The following is a 26,044-nucleotide window of genomic DNA, read 5'->3' as shown; positions in this document are numbered from 1 at the left end:
CCCTCAATCTCTGCGACACAACTCTCAAATGCTCCGCGCGCTCCTCCTGACTACGTGAATACACCAGAATATCATCAATGAAAACTATGACAAACGAGTCGAGATAGGGCCAAAATGCGTTGTTCATCAAATGCATGAATGTTGCTGGGGCATTGGTTAACCCAAAAGACATTACCAAGAACTCATAATGACCAAATTGGGTCCTGAAAGTCATCTTAAGAATATGTGAGCCCCTGATCTTCAACTGGTGATAACCTGAACGGAAATCAATCTTGGAGAACACTCTCGCTCCCTGAAGCTGGTCAAACAAATCAACGATACGAGGCAAAGGATACTTGTTCTTGATTGTTACTTTGTTCAACTGCCTATAATCAATGCACATCCTTATAGTGTCATCCTTCTTCCTCACAAGTAGAATAGGCGCACCCAAGGCGACACACTAGGCCGAATGAACCCCTTATCAAGGAGCTCCTGAAGTTACTCCTTCAACTCCTTCAACTCCGCTGGTGCCATACGATACGGTGGAATATAAATGGGATGAGTGTCGGGCATTAGATCAATACCAAAATCAACATCCCTATCTGGTGGCATGCCCGACAGGTCTGCAAGAAACACATCAGGAAACTCCCTCACAATTGGAACAGAATGAATAATAGGAATCTCTGCACTGATATCCCACACAAAGGCTAGATATGAAAGACAACCCTTCCCAACCATACGTTGGGCCTTCAAGAATGAAATTACCCTACTGGTGTAAGCACGTGATTTTTGCCCTATGAAAGAATTACTCCCAAAAAATTCAAAATAAAATAATTTTTCCTTGGTGTGCAATTTTTTTGAATTTTTGTGTAATTATTTGTATATTTGTCTGCGCATGTTTATTTGTTAAATTAATAAAAAAAATACAAAAATATATCGCATTTTGCATGTAGGATTTAATTCTACAATTGTTAGTAATTAAGTTTGTTTTACAAAAAATAAAAATTAAAAATAGACATCTTTTGCATTTTTAGCATTTAATGTCCAATTGTACAATTTCATGCTTAATTATTACTTAATTGTGTGTTAATTATTATTGGGAGTTAATTTGCGCTTTTATAAATTAATTTAGTTCCATATGATAATTTAAGGATTTTTAGAATTTAGTTTTAGAAAAATAAAAGAAGAAAAGAAAACAAAAATGTAAAGAAAATCGGAATTGGGCTCTTCTTCAAATATAAGCCACAGGCCCAAAAAATACCCAACCTTCCCCTACGACCCGGTCCATTTCAAACCGGGTCAACCGGTCCATAACCCAAATACCCAACACCCCTATCTTACACAAAACAAAACAAAAACCAAAAAAACCCTAAAAACAAAAAAATCACCCGCCCTCACCTCTCTTTTTCTTCTTCTTCTCCAAGCTCCAAAGCTCCCCCAACAATGGATGTCCTCCTTCTCCTTCTCCAACACACACAACAAACATATACTTACACACACACAGCAACGCAAACACACACACACACACACGTCGTCTCCGAGCAGCCATGAACGAGCTCCAGCCCAGCGACGTAGTCCATCTCAGCTGCATCGAGCTCCAGTCAGATCCAATGGCTGCCCTCCCATGGTTGTTGCGTTGCTTTTTCTTCTTTGTCTAGCAGCCATGAACGACCTCGACAAACAACCACCCATCGATGCGTCTTCTTCTTCCTCGACCCACCTCAAACGACCTCCGAACTCCCCGAACCAGCAACCTTCTCCAATTCCGTCTCCTCATGTCAAATGACCACCCAACGCTGTCATCTCCAGCCCCAGACCGTCTTTAAACCCAGCTCCACCATGACACCATCACTGCGACTGTGCTGCTGCGTTCTTCATCCTCGTTGCCATGGCTGCGTCAAGCTCGTCGAGCAGTTGCCCGCGTTGTTGCTGCCTCACCATCGTCTGTCGCCTCCTTGCTACTGCTACGTCTAGCCATAGACGACCACCTCGATGCCTGCTGCTTCACTGTATACTCGCTACCGCTGCATCGTCTTCAAATGACGCCAAACGACCCTCTTCTTTGATCATCTGTTCATCGTCGCTTCGATCCGGTTAGTAGGTTTGAGTTTCATGTTTTTCCGTATTTTGTTTTGATATTCTCGGATCTAAAATCAGTAAATGTTCGATTCTTGCTTAGTTCATCTTTATCGTTGAATTAATTTTCTAGTTTGTTCATATGTTTTTGTTGATTTAATTTTCAGATTCAAATGGAACTTTGATTAATTAGTTTTTCAGTTTATTTCATGTGCTTTTATTTATTTTTGTAAAAGAAATTGTTAGTTTAATTTTAATATTGTTAGATTTAGTTTAAATCGCTTGAATCCGTTATTTGTTGTTTAATATAGATTTAATTCGTCTTCATTTTGTTTGAAGTTCGTTTTTAATTCAGTGATTTAATGAGAAGTTATGTTTTGGTTTTTAATTTTTGTTTATTTAGTTTGAATCATGTATCTTTGTTGTATTTTGTTGGATTTAATTTAAAAAATCAATTGATTATTTGAAGTTTAATGATTTGAATATGTTTATTTGTTTTGTTTAAGCTTAATTCAAGTTTAATTCGAATTTGAATAAAACTTGCTTGTTATTATTGTTGAATCTTTTCATTTATGTCCATACTTTGTTTGATTGTTCTTGAATCTGAAATTAGTATAAGTTTGATCTTCTTGTTTGTTGATTATCATTTTGATTATTTCTTGAGTTTGTCTCATGATCTTGTTTAAGTTTAATATAGAAATTATTGGTTGTAATGTTGTTAGATTTAATTTTAAGTTCAAATGATTATTGAATTTAGAAATCTGAATATACTTGTTTGTTGTTGTTGTTTTTGAATCTGAAAGTAGGTTTGTTTGTTGTTAAAAAAAATATTGTTCAATCAAAATAATTTTAGTTGTTCTTTGTTGTTCATCATTTAGTTTGAATTTGTTGTTGAGAATTGTTTAGAAATTGGTCATATTTGTTGTATTTTGGTTGAAATTGATTAAGTGAATTGGTTATAGCTGATGGGGTAGTTTGGTAATTTGCAGTACGTTCAGGGGTAAATTGATAATTTCAGTAAGGACGGAGGGGTATTTTTGGAATTAAACACTTGAACAATTGTTTAATATAATGGGGAACAAAACATAAATTAGCGGGGGAATAATGTAATTTTTATGTTAAGCATGAGGACAAGATGTAATGGGGTGGGGTTGATATATTTGTTTAATGTAATGGGGGACAAAGCATTAGGTAGTGAGATTAAAAGAGGGATGCGTGGGAAGATAGTGAGTTTGGTAGGAGAAAGTGGTTGTTTTAATAATTGATTAAAGGGTTTGGGATGGGAATAAATAGAGAGACTAGAATCAGATTTTGGAGGGGGGAGAATATAGACAGAAAAGAAGAGAAAGATTTTGGGGGGAGAATACACAGGAGGAGAATACAGAAGAGAGACAGAAAAAAGAAGGAAGAGAGAGAAAAAAAGGAGTTGAATTTTAAGAGAGGGAAAAATTCCGAAAATACTAAGACTCCAAAAATAAAAAGAAAAATATTCTGGAAATTCAAAAGAAGAATAATATACACCTGATATACAATTTAAATATTCTGATATACGGATTTAGAAATTAAGGGTTGAACATTAATTAGTCTTTCAAATCTGAAAAGATTCCCTTGGCTTCTGTCCGTTTATTGTTGTTGGTATTTCTGGATCTTTATCTTGAGTTTTAAAATCCTTCACTGGTTTCTCATTGCTGGTTGCTGGGTTGTTGTTGTATGCTACTGAGTTTCTGCTGATCTCACTTTTCTTTTGCTTCCAATATCAGGTACACAACTGACACGTTGATTATTGTAAACTGAAACATGTAGCATGAATACGAAAATGAAGAGTTGAAGTTCCAGATTTATTTTAATTATATTCTAAATTTTATTTGTATATATAAATTGTTTAGCTTACTCTAATCAGAATCATGTAGCTGTTTAATATATATAGTGAAACATCGGACGATAGCTTAACGGACAAACTATCCATATATTGCCTAAAAAAATGGTGTAGTAACTTCGTCTAGTTAATTCGTTATTGTTGGATGATTACCATGTCTCAAAAAGCACGTTAGTACATCAAGCGAATAGACCATTTTGGAACTTGGAAGAATGTTGTTTAGTTAAATATTATTGGTTAATTTCAGCATGTAAATAAATTAAGACATTTTCTCTTTCATTTTGTAGAGACAAATTTAATAGAGAAAAATGTAGGCATTTTAGGATTGTCCTTTAAAAATAAATGAGATGAGCCTCGCCCAAAAAAATGCAAATTGCGGGGCCCTCAATAATTGGTCATAATAAATACTTGGAATTCGGGATGGACTGTTTAGTGAATTTCACTGCCTTCCCCAAAGACAATAACGCGTTAGACTCTTTAGGCGCGATTTAATTAATCTTACCTTCTTAAACTTGGGTGCGCATTTCATGCGACCCAAATCCCAAAACATTGAAATAAAAATGTGTTCCGGATTACGGGTGCATTTCATGTGACGCAATCCAAAGACATGTTTTTAAACAATGTTCACATTCTTTTTTTTAAAAAATATAATAATAAAAGTGGTAAAGAGTTAAAACTTGCACAAGAGCGCATAATTGTATAAAATCAGATAAACAAGCCGAATATGACAGTTGAGCGACCGTGCTAGAACTACGGAATTCGGGAATGCCTAACACCTTCTCCCGGGTTAACAGAATTCCTTATCCGGATTTCTGGTTCGCAGACTGTAATATGGAGTCATTCTTTCCTCGATTCGGGATTAAAATTGGTGACTTGGGACACCCTAAATCTCCCAAGTGGCGACTCTGAAATAAACAAACAAATCCTGTTTCGATTGTTCTTTAATTGGAAAAAACTCCTTGTACCCTCGCGGGGCCGGAAAAAAGAGGTGTGACAGCTGGTAACATAATTAGTCAAACCTCGCCACTCAATTCGTGGCACTCCCGGCATAGCCAATGTCACTGTCTTGGCATGACAGTCCAAAATAGCGTGACACGGAGATAGCCAATCCATGCCCAATATAACATCGAAGTCTACCATAAATAATAACAAAAGATCCACTCGAGTCTCCAGACCCCCAATATTTACCACACATGATCGGTACACACAGTCTACAACAATAGTATCGCCCACCGAAGTAGATACACGAACATGTGAAATAAGAGACTCATGGGGCGTATCCAGATAATGAGCAAAGTATGATGACACATAAGAATAAGTGGAATCGGGATCAAATAATACAGAGACTTCTATGTGGCAGACTGAGACAATACCTGTGCTCACGACGTCTGAAGCAATAGCTCGGTCTAGCTGGGAGTGTATAGAAACGAGCCTGACCACCACCTGATCGACCTCCCCCTCTAGGGTGACCCCTAGTTGACTGACCTCCATCCCTAGCTGACTGGGTGGGTGGTGGTGAAGTAACTGGCGCTGAAGTCGATGGCTGACTCCTCTACTGAGATGAACCCCCAAGACGACGAGGACATTGCCTCCACATATGAACCATCTCTCCACACTCATAGCAAATCCCAAGTGCTGGAGTCTGGGACTAAAGGGAACTCGTAGCACCAGAATAACTAGCAGATGCACCTGGCATAGAAAAACCCTAAACTGACAGAGCACGGGACGAACTCTGGGCTGGAAGGACACTGAGTGATAACTTGCCCTCATGAGAACTATGAGAACCATGACCCGATGACTCCCCACGATAACTTGGGTGAGCTGACTAAGCATGCCTGAATGGACGGCCTCTACCGTGCTGAAACTAACCTCTCGAAGGAGAGCCACCATAACTACCAGATCCCCGAAACCTCTTGGCCTCCCTCTTATCTTGCTCCTGACGACGAACTGACTCAATCTCACAAGCAATGTCAACAACCTCCTCAAAAGTAGCACCAGACACCCTCTCCCTGGTCATGAGAATACGAAGTTGATATGTGAAGCCATTAACTAACCTCCTAATCCTTTCTCTCTCTGTAGGAACCAACCAAACAACATGACGAGATAAACTCCAAGAACCTCATCTCATACTGCATCACAGTCATCTCTCCTTGTGCAACCACTCGAACAGCCTGCGCAGCTCCTCTCTGCGAGACTGTGGCACATACTTCTCCAAAAAGAGAACGGAGAACTTCTGCCAGGTAAGGGGTGCTATACCAATATGCCTACGCCTCTCATAAGCCTCCCACCAAGTGAAGGAAGCTATAGAAAACTGAAAAGTAGTGAAAGTGACCCCGCTTGTCTCTAGAATATGCGTTGTACGAAGAATCCTCTAACCCTTGTTGAAGAAACCAAGGGCATCCTCATCCTCTTCACCACTGAAAGTCGGAGGCTGAAGTCTACCAAACCTCTCCAACCTGCGATGCTCGTCCTCTGGCATAGCAGGGGCTACATAGTCCTGAACAGTTGCAACCGGCTGGGCTGGAGGTGCTCCTGGTGTCTGAAGTCCCTGCACAACTTGCTCAGGTATGCGAGCGGTGGGAGTCTGAGTGCCTCCCCCGGCCTGAGAAGTAGCTGCGACTGTAGTAACTAAGACCGCCTAAGCTAGGCCAGTGTATTACTGATAGAATCTGGGCTAGGGCCTCCTGAAGACTCGGAATCACAATGGGTACAGTTGGTGCCTGAGCTGGTGCTGTTGGTGCTGCTGGAGCGTCCACAACTAGGACCTGATCATGAACTGGGGAGGCTGGTGGATCTGCAGATGTTGCCATAGCTGTTGTGCGGGCCACATCTCTGCCCCTACCACGACCTCGACCGATCCTCGACCCCTAGTGGCCACAGTTGGTGGTACTAGTGGTCATCCATCCTGACCGGTAGCGCGTGTCCTCACTATCTATAAGAGAATAGAATACATAAGTTTAGTACTCAGATCAATAGGTTCGCACAACAAGAATTTCAAGAATATGAAGTTTTTTCTAAAGGTTCTGCAGCCTCCCGAGGATAAATACAGACGTCTCCGTACCGATCCGCGAGACTCTACTAAACCTGCTCATGACTCGTGAGACCTATGTAACCTAGGCTCTGATACCAACTTGTCACGACCCTTAACCCAGACCCGGTCATGATGGCGCCTCTCGTGAAGACAAGGCCAGCTGACACAAACCCCCAATATATATTAACAGATATAATAACTCATAATTTTCATTAATAATGATAAATCCCAAAAATAGAGTGAAAAGTATATCAACTGCGGAAACAAACACAACCCGACATCGGGGTGTCACCAGTCATGAGCATCTAAACATGTGTCTAAGATTTTGAAAGAGTTTATACAGTCTATTACAGAACTAGAAATAGAAAGTAAGATAAGAGGGAAAAACACTGGGCTGCAAACGCCGAGCAACTACCTTAATAACATATAAGCTTCTTTAAAACACCTTTTTAACAATTAAACAAGTAAATGAAAATCAACGAGAAAAGATAAACAAATAAAATCAGCCATTCAGGTACAATACCAACAGAAATCAGCCTCTCGGGCTATATCACATATCTCACTAGGTACCCGCAATCACTAGGGGTGTACAAACTCAAGGAGGGGCCCTTACGGCCCAAGCGCAATATCAAGCCATCTTGTGGCATAATCAAATAGGCTCTCGGCCTCATATCAAGCCACCTTGTGGTGTACAACTTAGGCCCTCGGCCTTATAATCATAATCAGTAGAACATTGTTACGGCGTGCAGCCCGATCCCATAATAATCCTCACAATACAGGCCATCGACCCTACTCAGTCAGAAATCTCTAAAAGCCACTCGGGCACAGTAAAACATGATGCTCAGCCCAAAATATAATTTAAAGTGTTAAAATATAGTAAACATGGCTAAGTTATGAAAATAGTAGAATATAGCATGACTGAGTATAGATATAAAATCAAAACAGAGAGAAAATAGCAGTAAAAATCCCCTAAGGGTCCAAAACAGTTGGCACGAGGCCCAAATATGACATTCAGCCCAAATGATGATAGCAAACAATTTTCAATCAAATACGCGGTAAAATAGTCATTCGAGATGGACTAAATCACAATCCCCAACAGTGCATGACCCCACGCTCGTTATCTAGTGTGTGTCACTTCAACATAGCACAACGATGTGTAATCTGGGGTTTCATACCCTCAGGACAACATTTACAATCATTACTCACCTCTATCCGTTTTGAATTCTAGCTTGCAATGCCTTTGCCCCTCGAATCGGCCTCCGGATGCTCCAAATCTAGCCAAAAATTAGTACATAACCATCAAAATATGCTAAGGAAACAAAGCCCACTTAAAAGGAATCAAAATACCACGCAAATCCCAAAATTAACCAAACTCAACCCCCCGATCCCACGTCTTGGAATTTGATAAAATTTACATCAATAGAGTCCTTATCTCCCCACGAGTTCATGTATATCAAAAGTACTAAAATCCGACCACAAATGACAAAGGTCTCCAATCACAAGCCCTAGTTTTTCCAATTTTTAACCCTTAATTTCCATTAATTTTCAAGTCAAATCAGTGAAATAAAACCATAGAAATGAATTTGGGGTCCAAAATCCTTACCTCAATGAAATCCCCTTGAAATCCCTCTTCAAATAGCTCCCTCAAGCTCAAACCCGTATGAAAATGATGAAGAAATAGCTCAAAATCGCGAAGGAAATCTTTTATACCTTCTGGACCAAGCTTTTCGTACCAGCGGTCCATTTCTCGCTCCTACGCAATTGCTTATGTGGTCCCAAGCATCGCTTCTATGGCCACCACTTAAGTCACCTTCCGCACCTGCGACCCTACATCCGCATCTGCGGGCCCAAAGGTGCTTTTCACCTCTTGGATATGTGGTTTCACTCAGCTATGCCTTTGGCCGCATCTACAGCTCCAAACTCTCTTCTGCGAGACCGCACCTACGGTCCCGTAGCCGCAGGTGCAATTATGACAACAATGGGAAAAACTTCAGCTGCCAAAACCCAACTCAAATCTTCGCCAAACCATCCGAAATCACCCTCAGGTCCTCGGGACCTTAACCAAAAGCACAAACCAGCCATATAACACTACCCAAATTTATACCAATCTTCAAAACACCAAAAACAACATCAAATCAACCAAATCACATTGAATTCAAGCTTAAGGTTCCAAAATCTTCCAAATTCTGTTTTTGATCTAAAAGTCTATCAAACCACGTCCGAATAACCTGAAATTTTGCACACACATCCCAAATGACACAACGGAACTACTACAACTCCTAGAATTCCATTCCGACCCCTATATCAAAATCTCACCTATCAACCGGAAAACGTCAAAATACCAATTTCGCCAATTCAAGCCTAAACCCACTACGGACCAAAACACGTTCCGATCACACTCCTAAGTCCCAAATCATCTCCCGAAGCTATCCAAACCATTGAAATTCACATCCGAGCCCTTTTTCACACAGGTCAACATCCGGTTGACTTTTTCAACTTAAGCTTACTCAAAAGAGACTAAGTGTCTCAAACCTTACCAAAACCTTTTCGAACCCGAGCTAACCAACCCGATAACACATAATACCATTGAACAAGACAATAAGAAGCGGAAATGGGGAAAACGGAGTGGTAACTCATGAAACGATCGGCCGGGTCGTTACATTTAGGGCCAAGTGACACCGATTATGTTTTATGAGGGATCCATGAAGGCACTTGTGGGAACCACTCCGGCGCCGAGTCTTTGATTCACAAAATCATTAGAGTAGGGTACTATTAGGATATCATGGAAAAAGACACTAAGGAGTTTGTTCGAAAATGTGATAAATGTCAAAGATTTGCACTGATGATCCATCATCCCGGGGAATAACTTCATTCAGTCCTATCCCTATGGCCATTCATGTAACGGGGGATGGATATCATCAGCCCTCTACCAATGGACCCAAGTAAAGCTAAATTCATTTTGTTTATGACGGACTACTTTTCTAAATGGGTGGAAGTTCGAGAAGGTTAGAGAAAAAGAAGTTATAGACTTCATTTAGGACCACATTGTGTGTCGATTAGGGATACCTACTGAAATCGTATGCGACAACGGAAAGTAATTCATCGGTAGCAAGGTAACGGAGTTCCTCGAGGAACATAAAATAAAAAGGATCTTATCGATAACGTATCACCGAAGCAGAAATGGACAAGCTGAATCGACGAACAAGACTATCATTCAAAACTTAAAGAAAAAGTTGAGCGATGCTAAGGGGAAATGGAGAGAAGTTCTACCCCGAAGTTCTTTGGGCGTATCGAACGACATCGAAGTCTAGCACGGGGGCAACCCCGTTATCCTTAGTATATGGCTATGAGGCCTTAATTCCAGTCAGGGAACCTTGCGCCAAATTTCGACATCCAACAAAGGAATCAAATCACGAGGCCATGAATACTAGCCTCAAACTATTAGATGAAAAACGAGAAGTTGTGCTTGTTCGGATGGCTGCACAAAAGCAAAGAATCGAGAGATATTACAATAGAATAGCGAACCTTTACCACTTCGGAATTGGGGACTTAGTTCTAAGGAAAGTCACCCTCAATACTCGACACCCAAACAAAGGGAAACTAGGCTTGAATTGGGAAGGACCATATTGAGTTATCGGTGTCATCGGAAAAGTATCTTACAAACTTGGAATGATAGAGGGCGAAAAATTGCCAAACAATTGAAATGTATCATTACTCAAACAATATTATTGCTGAGGTATGAATTTCTCCCTTTTCCATTTGTATTTGATACTAACTTATTGCAGGTGTTTGGTCGAGGCTTCAAGAAAACTCTTCAACACGAAGATCTTAGGTTTTAAAGCATGCGTTGCACTCTTTTTCCCTCAGATCGGTTTTTATCCCGAATGGGTTTTTTCGACGAGGTTTTTAATGAGGCAACAATTATGTTCTACCTGAGAAAAATTCAACAGTATCCAAGGTTTCTTTTCAATCAACCTCGAATACTAGGGGCATCACCTTGGGGGTTATATTTTCGAGAGAAATATACTTCACCCCAAAAAGGGTCTTGATAGGAAAACCTTGTAATGGGCCAAACAGTCGGATGAACCTTGTCCATATAGAATAGTTGAGTCCCGATGGCAAAACATGTATGCATATATGTATTATTCAAAGAAGCATTCTTTCTATATCAAATGCTTTGTGTCTCAAAGAAATTTGCTACTATACGAGCTCCATACTTGTGATTCTGTGAAAAATGGCTCAAGAGTCCAAATATAAATACACCTCGAACACTCAGGTATTGTCATCGACAGTCAACACATTCGAGTTATCTAAACTTGAATTCGTAAGACCTCAAAGAGACACCCCTTGACATAAAGGCCAAGGCCATTGTACTCGGGGACTGACATTTTGAACAAGTTCAAAATATTATCGGGAAATAAGTCCAAGAGGCATACCCTAAGGCTACGGCCAAAATAATGCGGCTCGAAGACGTCTGAATCCCGCAATAAACAACAAGCCTTCAAATACTTTGAAAAAATTGGTTAAAAGGTTATCCCCGACAAAACAATTTAAAAAGGGTTTCTCTCTACCCGACCTCTGCCCTGGGCTCAGCAAGCTTGACCTCGAGCTCGTCAATCCTTCTGTCCTAGGCCGATCTTTTCTCTTTAGCTCCCCAAAGTTGGGCCTCGGCCGATGCCAGTTTGGCCAAAGCATCCTCTTTCTCTATAGCAAGGTAGTCCACATTCTCTTTTCACTGATAGCAATTGGCCTTTATTTGATCGACCTCCCCTCGAAGCATTTCAATCCTCTCCAGTTTTTGCTGCAGCTGAGACATTGAAGTATTAGCCTCCACAGTTGGGTTGAGTACACCGTACTCTTTCAATATGACAGTTACCTACTTATTTAGCTCGGCCTCATCCTTATGAGCCTTGGCCAAGTCGGACCGAAGGTCCTTGAGCTCATCCTCTTTTTTACTGCAAAGGAGCTTCAAAGTGTTCCTTTCATCCGAGGTCTTTTGGAGCTCGGACTCGTATTGGATCAGGTCAGCCCTAAACTTGGTGAAAGCTACACAGAAGGAAGGATACAAGTTAGGGTAAAGGGAGAAGAAGAAAAAAATTGTAACGATAGGAATTAATGCTTACTCGATAGAAAAGGCATTGAGCCTCTTTGAAAAGGGTAGATTTGTCGTTGAAATCGGAGGAATCATCGATCCCGGTAAAGCAATCTCAGAAGAGATCCTCTTCATTGGGGACTCCACCCAAGTTAGTCATCTGCAGATCCCGAGCCTCCCTTATGGCCTTTTCAGAATAAGCCGGTAAAGAGGGAGAGTGACATATTGTCACGGCCCTGAACGAATCACTCGAGTCATTCTTCTCAGTACTGGGATCTCGGAAGCCGGCCCATCCAGTGTGTTTGTTGATGGCCGAGGCACAATCTCGACCACGGGCGATTCAAGGGTTTTGCCCGCATCTTTCTTCATAGCCTCTTCATTTCGAGGCAAATTTTCTGGCTCAAAGGGTTGCCAGCTTCAACCAGCCTCCTAGCTCGAACCACCATTGCCGAGTCTTGACCCTCGTCTTCTTCTTCATCATTCAACTGGTGGACTGAGTCAATATCCATAGGAATGAGATTCCTCCTGCGTCTTCGAGCTGGAGCCTTTTTTATCTTGGGTGCTTCAGGCTTCGAGACCCTTTTCCTCTTATTATATTTCCCCGATTTCGGAATCGGGGACTCGGTCTCTTTCCCAGGCAAAGTCTAACTCATTTCAGAGACGTCTCTAATGCATGTGATGTTAGACTAGAAACTCGTGTTTTATCCATAGTATTACATTCCAATTACTGCATTTTTACGTATGTTTGAGCTTAAATGATAGTGAGTTACACTTAGTACGTGTTTTGTGCCTTGCAGGAAGTGATCCTGAGCTCAAAAGTTAATTTGGAGCTAAATTGATCAATCTGAAGATTTGAAGTCTGAGTAAAAGCCCAATACATTAAGCCGGGATCGTGTTCGGAGGTCGTGTACCAAGTCTGGATGTTAAAAGAGGGCAAAATAAGTTCACTCTCAGAAAATTACACTGCCGTGCCGCATGGGGCAGCACAAAGCGCGGCGCAGTAGTGTAAAAGGCTGCCTGACAAGAAAAGTGGAGGCTGCAAACAAAGTCCACTAACGCGCCGCATGGTGCGGCGCAGCGTGCGGCTTAGCTGTACGTTTTTTACAGAGCCAAGTCCTATTTCATGCAGGAAAGGGTGTTTCATCTGGTCTCGACCCTACTTGGTATAAATACATATAAAAATGCTATTTTGAGGACTTTTGACATATCTTAGACCTAGGGAGACTATTTCGGAAGGGAGAATACATTTGGATCAATTTTCGGAGGAGATTGGCATCGAATTCTTCATTCCTTCTTCTTTGCTTTGCAATTTAAGTATGCAAATTATTTGGAAAATTGTTACTATGAGTATGAGTAGCTAAATTCCTAATCTAGGGTTGATGGAACCAATTGTTAGATGAAGTTTTGACTCAATTTTGTTATAATCGAGCCGAGGTTATTATATGATTGTTCAACTATGTATTGTATGGTGATTAAATGAATGGGCCTTCGATTAATCGTGTCTAATCACCTTGTGTTGCTTGAGAAAGAATACTAGGTTAGATTGTTGTTGAATAACACCACTTTTGGGTAATTGAAGAGATTCATTACTTGAATTTAAAAGTGGGGTTAGAAATACGAAACTTTGGTGGGATAATTCGGAGCTGCATAAATTATCAGCTAGAATAGTTCGAGAGAATACTCTAGTAAATTATCGTATTTGATCAACAGATAATTGCGGTAACCCATAGCTCATAATCCTCATAGAGTATTACGGCGAGATTATAGCAAAAGAGTTAAAAATTAATCTAGCAATTGGGGAAATCAATACCCTAGATCTCTCTACCATTGAATTATCTTTAATTTGGAATATTATTAGCTTTAATATCATTTTACTTTAGTTAAACAAATCCCAATATTTATTGATAAAAATCTGCATCCGGGAATTGTTTGAGCTTGCACTAGTATCACTAAGAGTTGTAATAGATAGGTTAGTTCCCTGAGGATTTGCCTCCGAACTTGTATACCGGATTATATTTGCAACGACCGTTTTGTCTTTGATAAGGCATAGTTGGGCATGATCAAATTTTGGCGTCGTTGCCGGGGAGCTAACGGTGTTATTTATTACAACTTAGAAGTAGTGCTAGAATTATTAGTTTAGATCAATTTGTACGGCGTTAAATAATTTTTCAATGAAATTCTCACGTTTGAACTCTTGTGTGATTCAGGTGTATGCCTAGAAATTCTTCGAGGACTGGTGAACTGCTTGAAGGACTCTCAGACGCCGAGAAAACATTCAGGGCATTAAACTGTGCCAACAAGAGGAACAAACAATCACAACAAACATACCAACTCGCAACTAAAATGAACAACAGGGAAAACATCAATGCAAATGATCGGGCACCTCTTGTGCCAAATGAAGGAGTGCCAAACGAAGCAGTGGTGGCACCTCTTGTGCAAGAATATGCACTCTATGATTGGGCACAGCCAACAGCTGACAACCTAGCCACCGGCATTGTTATGCCCCAAATTCAAGTGAAGACATTCCAGATCACCAACAACATGATGCTCTTCTGCATAATAAGGGATTGTTCTCTGGGTCACACATTGAAGACCCTCAACAACACCTAAAAAATTTGTTGTCAATTTGTGTGACCAAAAGGCAGCCAATATATGACCCCAAAAGCCATCAAGCTATTACTGTTCCCATTCTCTGTGACTGGGGAAGCTCATACTTGGCTAAATTCGCTCCCAATAAATTCCATTGCCACTTGGGAAGAATTAGTCAATCAGTTACTCAACAAGTTTTACCCGCCCAACAAGACTGCAAGACAGATTGATAAGATATTACAGTACAAACATAAGCCCACTAAGACCTTGCAAGAAACTTGGGAAAGATTCAAAGGGATGCTAATGAAGTGTCCCCACCATGGTATTCCAGACCAGATGCTCGGCCATAGATTCTATGTGGGGTTAGCAGACAATTTAAAAGCCAATGTAGATGTTTCAGCTGGGGTGCATTCCTGAGCAAGACATTCATAGAGTGTAAAATCCTTCTTGACATGATGGCCCAAAATTGATGACAAGAGGTACGACCCTGAAACCAATAGTGCATTCAGTTCCTCTTCACCCAAATAATTCACATGCAAAGAATATAGTCACACTCATGACTCAAATGAGTATATTGACAAAGAAGATTGATGAGATGGGTACAAAGCAAGTGCATATCGTTGACACAACAAATGGAGGACTGTGTATACCTTGCATTAATCAGTCTTATATGTGTTCATGGAGTGGAGAAGGTGACAACCAATGGTTAAAAGAGGATATGAATTATGTCAACAATTTTGCGGCCAGAGGCAAGGAGGACAACAATGAGGGCTAGCACCCAACCAGCAGTACAAATTGAACATGCCATAACCCGGAGGTATGCGGCCCCAAGGCCAAATGGTGCCATATCAGAGACAACTAGGCTATCAACAGCAGCACCAACAACAATTGACATATCAGCCACCTCATCAACAAAAGGACAACAATATGGTAGAAATCAGGGGTATGCTCCAACAACTCATTGGAACAAATGGTAAGATACAGGAAAAGTTAGCAACGCATGACTATGAAATTAAGGATATTGAAACTCAACTAGGGCAGCTGTCCATGGCCTTAAATAACCGCCCCTAGGGAACATTTCCAGCCAATACGAACATTAACCCCAAGGAGCAAAACCCAAATCAGCTGATGGCAGTAAGTCTCCACAATGGGATAGATTTAGACATGGAGCAAGAAGTTGCTCAATCTAGAAGAGAGACTACACCAGCCACTCCAGTTCTATTAGCGATAGATGAATCAACAGAACTTACTGAAGTGGTGGTTGAATAGGCTCAGGTTGATAAGGGTAAGGCTAAAGAAAGTGAACAAGTTGCAGAACAGGTGGTACCTTTTGTGCCACAAAATTCTAACAAAGAACAGCCAGCAAGCAATGGACAAAGAGCGATGCATGCATTATTCCCTCAAAGACTAGCAAAACAAAAGAAAAACGATCAATACAGGAAATTCATGGAGATGCTTCGTAGATTCAATTGAACATCCCTCTGATGGATACTTTGAGGGAAATGCCAGGCTATGCAAAAATGATGAAGGAACTGATGTCACAGTAATTTGACTTTCAGGACCTGTCCATAGTAACTCTAACACAGACATGCAATGCGGTAGTAACAAGATCCATGGCTCAAAAGATGTCTGATCCAGGTAGATTCATTATTTCGTGTACTATTGGGAGTTATGCTTTTGCAAAAGCATTGTATGACTTAGGAGCTAGCATAAACTTGATGTCTTTGGCAATATATATAAAACTGGATATTGGCAGAGCTAGACTGACTTCGATGCTGTTGTAATTGGCTGACCGCACAGTTAAAAGACCGACGGGGATTCTTGATGATGTGCTGGTACAATTGGGAAAGTTTGTATTCCCTGCAGACTTTGTTATTCTGGACTGCCAGGTAGATGATGAGATACCCATCATTCTAGGGAGGCCATTTTTAGCCACTGGTAAAGTATTGATTGATTGTGAAACTAGGGAATTAAAAATGAGGTTGAACGATGAAGAAGTAATATTCAACGTTCAACAATCCATAAGGAGACCCAGTGAATATGCAAATTTCTCACTAGTGGAAGTTGTGGATGTGATCCTGTATGAAGAAGATGACACCCTGAATGCCAAAGATCCATTGGGAGCTTGCTTGACAAATTTAGAGGAGATGGATGGTGAAGGGTTGGCAGAGTGGGTCATGTCACTCGAAGGACAAGGATTCTGGAAGAAGGAACCTCAGTTCGAGCCCCTCAATCTAAAAGAGATAGCTACACCACCTACAAAACCATCAATAGAGGAACCACCACAGCTGGAGCTAAAACCGCTTCCACCCCACCTCAGGTATGCTTTCTTGGGTCCCAATTCTACTTTTCCTATTATTATATCATCTGGTTTGCTTGCTGTGCAGGTAGAACAATTACTGCAGGTGTTGCAAGAATGCAAAACCGCCATTGGTTGGACCATGGCAGACATAAAGAGTATTAGCCCAGGCTTCTGCATGCACAAGATTCGTCTGGAAGAAGGGCACAAACCTTCCAGGGAACATCAATAAAAGCTGAACCCGAATATGAAAGAGGTAGTGAAAAAGGAGGTAATCAAGTGGCTGGATGCGGGCAACATCTTTCGCACCTCTGGTAGCAATTGGGTAAGCCCCGACCAGTGTGTACCGAAAAAGGTGGAATGACAGTTGTACAAAATGAGAAGAACGAGTTGATCTCAACTCGTACAGTCACAGGGTGGAGGATTTGCATGGATTACAGGAAATTAAACGTAGCCACCCGAAAAGACCATTTCCCCTTGCCCTTAATTGACCAGATGTTGGACAGGTTAGCTGGGTGATCCCATTTTGTTTCTTGGACGGATACTCGGGGTATAATCAGATCTCAATAGCCCCGGAAGATAGAGAGAAAACATCATTCACATGTCTGTATGGCATCTTTACCTTTCGGAGAATGCCCTTTGGACTTTGCAATGCACCAGCCACGTTCCAGCGGTGTATGTTAGCCATTTTCACCGACATGGTCGAAGACATCATAGAGGTGTTTATGGATGATTTCTCTGTGGTAGGGGATTCATTCAAAGATTATCTTCACAACCTTAAAAGAGTGATCAAACAATGTGTGGAGACAAATTTGGTGCTAAACTGGGAGAAATGCTATTTTATGGTACAAGAAGGCATAGTGTTGGGGCATAGAGTGTCCAAAAAGGGGATTGAAGTAGACCATGCAAAAGTTGATGTGATTGAGAAGCTCCCAGCACCCACTTCAGTGAAAGTAGTGAGAAGTTTCCTTGGACACGCCGGATTTTACAGGCGGTTCATCAAGGATTTTTCAAAAATTGCTAATCCCTTATGTAAGCTGCTTGGAAAAGGCCAGCACTTTATGTTTTCTGATGATTGCAGGTTAGCATTTGAGGAGTTGAAGAAGAGATTGGTGACTGCACCCATCATTATTGCACCCAACTGGGAGCAACCATTCGAGCTGATGTACGATGCCAGTGATTACGTTATAGGAGCGATTTTGGGGCAGCGCAAGGAGAAAATTATGCACCCAATTTACTATGCAAGTCAGACGCTTAGTGGTGCATAACTGAACTACACAGTCACGGAAAAGGAAATTCTCGTTGTAGTATTTGCCTTCGACAAATTCAGGTTATACCTGATTGGCTCGAAAGTTGTTATTTATATTGACCATGCAACCATTAGGTACTTGATAGCAAAGTAGGAGTCAAAGCCCGCTTGATTCATTGGGTTTTGTTGCTACAAGAATTTGACCTGGAGATTCGTGACCGAAAAGGGACAAACAACCAAGTAGCAGACCAAATCTCGAGGTTGGAAGGGTTAGAAAAGAGAACGAAGGTTGAAGATATCATTGAGATATTCCCGAATGAGCAATTACTTATTGTGACAATGGAGGAGGCACCATGGTATGCTAATATTTCTAATTACTTAGCATGGGGTATTGTACCTAATGATCTCTCCTCAATTTAAAGAAAAAAAATTCCGTGATTGTCGGGCGTATTATTGGGATGAACCTCTATTGTTCAAAATATGTGTTGATAACATGATTCGGTGGTATATCCCCGAGGAAGATCAACCCTCTGTTTTGAAGGCTTGCCATGCTTCACCATATGGTGGACACTTTGGAGGAATTCGGACAGCAGCAAAAGTGTTGGAATCAGGCATGTATTGGCCTACATTGTCAAGGATGCCCATGCTTGGGTCAAAAGCTGTGATGAATGTCAAAGGACGGGCAACATATCCCGTCGTCATGAGATGCCAATGACCACAATCCAAAAGGTGAAAGTGTTTGACATGTGGGGGATCGACTTTATGGGGCCTTTCGTCAGCTCATACGGTAACAAATATATACTAGTTGTCGTTGACTATGTTTCCAAGTGTGTTGAAGTAGTTGCCCTCCCAACCAATGATGCGAAAGGGGTGACCAGTTTCCTAAAGAAAAACATTTTCACATGTTTTGGCACCCCCGTAGCCATAATCAGTGATGTTGGCTCTCATTTTTACAATAGAGCGTTTGCACGCATGTTGGAGAAGTATAGAGTCTGCCACAAGGTAGCCTCACCATACCACCCACAAACAAGCAAGTAGGTAGAAGTGTTCAATAGGGAAATCAAAAGTGTCCTCTCAAAAATAATGAATGCAACAAGAACTGATTGACAAAGAAGCTGGATGATGCATTTTGGGCATACCGCACAGCCTTCAAAACTCCAATTGGTATTTCACTATAAAAGTTGGTATTCGGAAAGGCATGTCACCTTCCGGTTGAGCTTGAACACAAAGCATTGTGGGCATTATGATAGCTGAACTTAAACATGGAGACAACGAGCACCAGCAGAGTTAATGGATTGCATGAGCTTGAGGAATTCTGGTTCTAGGCATTCGAGAGTGCTAGACTATATAAAGGAAGGAGGAAACTGATGCATGACAAACATATCTTGAATCGAAACTTCAAAATCGGAGAATTAGTGTTGCTATGTAAATCAAAATTGAGGTTGTTCCCGGTAAGCTGAAGTCCCGATGGTCAGGACCGTTCAGAGTGGTGAAAATGTTCCCAAGTGGAGCTGTGGAGATCGATCTGAAGATAGGATGAACAAATTCATAGTGAATGGGCAGAGGTTAAAACATTACCTTGGAATGACTGAAAAGGGGGATAACATGGTGATAACGTTGGAGGAGCCCCCACAAATGAGGAGTGATGACATGAGCATGCGTCGAGCCGCGACGTGAAATCAGGCGCTTGTTGGGAGGCAACCCAATTTTTAACCTTACTAACCCATAATTGTAGTTTAGGATTATTAGAATTTAGGAGTTGTGAGACTTGATTGGGCAGGTACAAGCATGAATTGGATATAAAATAAGAACATAATAAAGTCAGGGTGCAACCCGTAAGCTAAATGTCAAAAATAAAGCGAACTCTGTGAAAAATGACCTAACATACCGCATGGGGCATCGTGCCATGCGTCGCACTAGGCCAAACGGGTCTGAGAAACAAAATTACACGGCCTATGATATTTTACACTACCGCGCCGCATGGGGCGTCGCACTCTACGACGCAGCAGTGCAAATATTATTAAAAAAAATCTTTTAACCAGCTCGTTCACCAAAACACCCCCCCCCCCCACATAATATATGACCCAGCCCTTTCCCCAAATCCCCCACTCTCTTTTCTTCTCAAATTCCTCTCCCACACACACCTCTCATCCCTTCCATTCATCCTCAAGGTAAGTGATTCTCTACTCTTCTCTTTTCTTTGAGTAATTTATTGTAGTGAGTAGTATAACTTAATTTGAACTAAACCCTAGGTAGTGTAGTGGTGCTAAATATTTTTCAATTTATTTGCTTATTTTGGCCATGGTTGGTACTAAACTTGTTGGGTTTCCATCGTGCTTATACTTGTGGAAGATTTTAGTATGTCTTGATGCTTATAAAAATATTTAATGGTGAAGTTGGGTGGAGGTACCTTAAAGGCCAAAAATTGGTGGAATATTTGTGCAAATTTGGAGCACTTTGTGCCCTTGTTACATTGTGGTAGTGGTAGGATGGTTGATTGGTATGGTTGTGTAGTAATCTTGGAAGAATTAAAGTTGAAATTATGAGGTAACTTTGGTGAATGTCATGTGCTTGATTAAATGCCTCAATGACATAGGAAGTGCCATTGTAGCTTAGTGGCGGATAGTTGCTATTAGATAATATGGTGCTAGGTGCTAATTGGAATATTCGATTCATGCTTTGTGCTTGTGTAGTGTTGTGTTGTACTTTATGAAGTTTGTTAGTAGTGCATTAGTATAACTTCTTTTATTTCTCTTCTTAGTTACTAGATTAGCTTCTTAATTTTGTATGTTAAGCTAGCATAGTTCATGATTGTGTAGTTGTACTATTATGTTGGTGGTTGGGGGATTGTTGATTGCTTGTGGCGCATTTCCATTGGGGTAGTCTGAGTCCCTGATATACATTTTACTTACGAACATGCCAATAACATAAGTGTGGGGTGGTTACCCCGTTTGGTCTTGTTTTGGCTTTTGTGTTGTGGCTAATACTATTTGTCTTGTGCAAGTATAATGTCTCGCCGCCCGAGCAAATACTCTAACACTGGTTCTTCTGAGGTTGCTTCTAGTAGCCGTCATGATGGGAGACGGGAACCTCCCCCCACCCCAGTCGAGGAGAAAGAGGAGCGCATTGACCCTAATGCGGATGAGGTGTCAGCATGCAAATATGGTATACGGGTTGTTCCCGCTCATGCTCGACACTGGTTTCAGACATTTGTCCCGTCGGTGAACCCGGACCCTGAGGTTGCTATTGACGATAGGAAGTTGGACCGCAAATACATTCGGGCTTTGGGTTTCGACGGTCTGTTCTATCCGGGTGATGCGGTGAATGTGAACCTAGTCAATGAGTTTTATGCTAACTGGCAACCTGAAGCCAGCCTGGATGCGGTTTACGAAGTGCAGGTAAGGGGTAAAGTGATTCCATTCTCCTCCCGGGTGATCAATCGGATTATGGGATTCACAGAGCATTCCCACAAGCTCTTTTAGAGGTTTCTCTGTCTGCTAGACTATCTGGCTATCCACCGACTGTTATGTGGCGCTGAATCTTCTACCACATGGACACGGGATGCGAATGAATTCCACAAGGACATGAAGAAGGCAACATTCCAGTGGCCAAACAGGGTTGTTTTGCGGTTGATTAATGCCAAGATCACGCTCACTCAAAGTGACACTAATATCCCCCGACTGAAAGTGTGTTTGATCTATGACCTGTTGACTCGGATGCAGTTTGATCTTGGTAAAATCATGCTTGAGCATATGTCTAAAGTGCGACCACTTGGGGCTCACCGTCTACATTACCCGAGTATGATCACTCAATTATTACGAGCACACCTTGTGGAGGAGGAGTACCACTATGACATGACTATTCCAGTGTCTTACCCTATTAGGATCTATGATGTTATGTCGGTGATATACCCCCTTGCTACTGCTATTAGTTCGGACTAGAGGATGGTCCGCGTTGAGGAGACACTACAGCTACTGTTTGCTATATTGCGCCTTCGTGCTGCTCGGGGGGAGGCCGACTTGGAGGAGTTGCAGCAAGATCACCCCCTTTCTACTATCACTCAGTAGTTGTTAGGGTTGGCGAGAGGAGGACAGCTGCCACCTGATGAGGATGTGAACTCCATTCCCTCCGATGATGGGGAGTATTTGTGCATCTTCGAGGGTGCTGATGATTAGGCCTTAGGCCTTAGGCCTTAGGGAGTCACATTTTCACTTTTGATTTTATTGTTTTGCCTTGGGACAATGCAATCTCTTAAGTGTGGGGTGGAGTGCTCCTATTTGATTGTATTTGTACTTTTTTTTTATTTGCCAGTTGGTTTTGTTTGATTTGTTTCTTGCTTTCTTAGACAATTGGTCTGTAAACTATAATTCTGAATTCTATCGGGCATGTAATAGTTAGTAATTAAGTATATAGTTCGACTCTTCTCGATGATGGATTTCGTCGACTGGTTTCTTGAGGGAGATGAGTCGAAATAAAAAAAAATCATATATGTGAAAATCCAAAAATATGTCTTTTTTTAGGTAGTGTAACAATTTCCCCTTGGTTTTTCTTTGTGTCGCGGGTTTTTTTTAAGGATTTTAGTTGAACCGGGTGTAGTTAAATCTTTTTATATTTTTAGGAATTAAGAATCTTTAGTTAGGAAGCTAAGTTGAATGATCAATTTCCCTTGATTGGATATGTCTTGAAAGTAGTAAGGGCCTTAGTTGTGACACCTAGGCTCAATTCTTGACTCTTAAATAAGTGCCCTAAATTGTATGATCTTAACCTTGCTTAATTGCTTTGATTAGAGTGTTGATGAGTCCAATCCTGAGTGAATTATGTGCCATGTGCGTGTGAGGTTTGTTGTATTTTGTGCATTGCATTTGATGTCTAGAACTTGCCCGGTGTATTTGCAAAGCGAAATAGTAGTTTTTTCAGTCTTGGAAGTGATATAGGCGTTTTTTAGCCATATATATATATATTATACCCGCCTAATTGCTATGTATCGTAGTTAACCCCTTTAAACCTGTAATCCTATTTCTTTGGAAACCACATTACAAGCCTTACCCAATTGTTTGAATTAACCATCTATTTGAACCTTTTCACCTCTCATGAGCACTTGAATTGTTATGAACTTTGTAAAATTTAAAGTGTGGGGTGGTTGGTTGGGATTTTGAGTGGAACTAATGGAATAAGGAGAAAGGTGCATGGTGTTGGAAAAAAAAGTAAGAGCCACTTGAATTGAAAAAGAAAAAATATATATATTCTTTGATAGTAGTGGCTATTGACGTAATTGTGCTTAAAGAAGTATGGAGTTAATATATATATTGATGTGAAGGTGGAGTTATGGTTTGACATAAGTACGGGTTTGAATGTTAAAGTATATGTATTAAAGTGCTTAAAAAGGTGTAGTCACTCTTATAATGAAATGTATCTACCCGACTCATAACCTACATTACAACCAATTAAAGTCCTACTTGATCCTAGATTGAATGAGCTTGATTAGTAGAGTAGTACACTACGGGCAAGCCTATGGTGCATCTTTTGTGGCATATGAATATTATTTCTGAGAGTGAGTGAATTCTTTCTATCCTGAGTTCCTAAGTGTTTTAAATTTTATTCTGTGGAACTGCTCTCTTTTGTTGTGTGAGGGCACTTGATTCATGAAGGAAAGGTAATATCATTAACCTCTATGTTAGAGTAAGTGGGCGAGTGACTAATGCATGGTACTTTTGAGTCGAATCTTGAGGGTGGGATGTTATGATAAGGTGCTCAGTCTACTTTAATTATTCCTGGCATGATTTATCAGGGAGGTTTGATAAAAGGTTATCCCTAGGTGTAGTGTAGTTCAAATGCTCGAGGACGAGCAATTGTCTAAGTGTGTGGTATTAATGTTAGGCTAGAAACCCGTGTTTTAGCCATAGTATTACATTCCAATTACTGCATTTTTACGTATGTTTGAGCTCAAATGATAGTGAATTACATTTAGTAAGTGGTTTATGCCTTACAGGAAGTGATCCTGAGCTCAAAAGTTAAATTAGAGCTAAATTGATCAATATGGAGCTTTGAAGTCTGAGTAAAAGCCCAATACATTAAGTCGGGATCATGTACCAAGTCCGGATGTTAAAAGAGGATGAAATAAGTTCACTCTGAGGAAATTACACTGCCGCTCCGTATGGGGCACCGCAAGGTGCGGCGCAGCGGTGTAAAGGGCTGCTTGACAAGAAAAGTGGAGGCTGCAGACAAAGTCCACTAACGCGCCGCATGGTGAGGCGCAGCGTGCGGCGTAGCTGTACGTTTTTTACAGAACCAAGTCCTATTTCGTGCAGGAAAGGGTGTTTCGTCTAGGCCCGACCCTACTTGGTATAAATACATATAAAAATGCTATTTTGAGGACTTTTGACATATCTTAGACCTAGGGAGACTATTTCGGAAGGGAGAAAACATTTGGATCAATTTTCGGAGGAGATTGGCATCGAATTCTTCATTCCTTCTTCTTTGCTTTGTAATTTAATTATGCAAATTATTTGGAAAATTGTTACTATGAGTATAAGTAGCTAAATTCCTAATCTAGGGTTGATGGAACCAATTGTTAGATGAAGTTTTGACTCAGTTTTGTTATAATCGAGCCGGGGTTATTATATGATTGTTCAACTATGTTTTGTATGGTGATTAATTGAATGGGCCCTTGATTAATCGTGTCTAATCGCCTTGTGTTGTTTGAGAAAGAATACTAGGTTAGATTGCTGTTGAACAACACCACTTTTGAGTAGTTGAAGAGATTCATTACTTGAATTTAAAAGTGGGGTTAGAAATAACGAAACTTTGGTGTGATAATTCAGAGTTGCATAAATTATCGACTAGAGTAGTTCGAGACAATGATCTAGTAAATTATCGTAGTTGATCGAGAGATAATTGCGGTAACCCATAGCTCATAATCCTCATAGAGTATTACGGCGAGATTATAGCAAAAGAGTTAAGAATTAATCTAGCAATTGGGGAAATCAATACCCTAGATCTCTCTACCATTGAATTATCTTTAATTTGGAATATTATTAGTTTTAATATCATTTTACTTTAGTTAAACAAATCCCAATATTTATTGATAAAAATCTTGCATCCAGGAATTGTTTGAGCTTGCACTAGCATCACTAAGAGTTGTAATAGATAGGTTAGTTACCTGAGAATTCGACTCCAGACTTATAAACCGGATTATATTTGCAACGACCGCTTTATCTTTTATAAGGCATAGTTGGGCGTGATCAGCCTGCATGAAGGAATATTAGGTATAAGTAAAGAAACGTCTCCAAGAAAGAGTAAAGCATCAAAAGCTTAAAAGATGAACTTACCATGATGTTTGGCTTCCCATCTGCCCCTCGCCAAGTCACGCCAGCGGTGCTTGTTATACGAGAAGGTCATGGCTAGTTTTCGGACCCACTCTTCAAGGTCGGTGACCGCATGGGGCATCCTAGTGACCGCTGCAAAAAAGATGAAGGCATCACGCAATGCAAAAATGGAATACGAAAGGCTACTAGGAAAAAACTTCACTTACGTTCGGGGTTCCACTTCTCTGGGAACGACATTTTCTCCTCTGGGATGATGTCGCAGGTCCTCACGAACTGGCTCATCCAACCCCGATCTTTATCCTAGTCGTTGCTAGGAAAAAAGGCCTCGGTCGCCCAACGTTGGAGCTTGATCAGCCCTCGAAAAAGCTTAGGCCGATACAATTGGATAAGATTGGTTGAGGGTGAACTCTAGCCCTTCGGCCTTGCTGGAGAAGTAATGGAGCATGATCACTATGCGCTAGAAAGAAGGGTGGATCTGGCCGAGGGTGACCTGGTACCTCTTGCAGAAGTCGATGACGACTAGATCGA

The sequence above is a fragment of the Nicotiana tabacum genome, chromosome 7 (assembly GCF_000715075.1).
Source record: "Nicotiana tabacum cultivar K326 chromosome 7, ASM71507v2, whole genome shotgun sequence".
Classification (NCBI taxonomy): Eukaryota; Viridiplantae; Streptophyta; class Magnoliopsida; order Solanales; family Solanaceae; genus Nicotiana; species Nicotiana tabacum.
The sequence above is the reverse complement of the archived record's forward strand: the minus strand, read 5'-3'. Positions refer to the sequence as shown.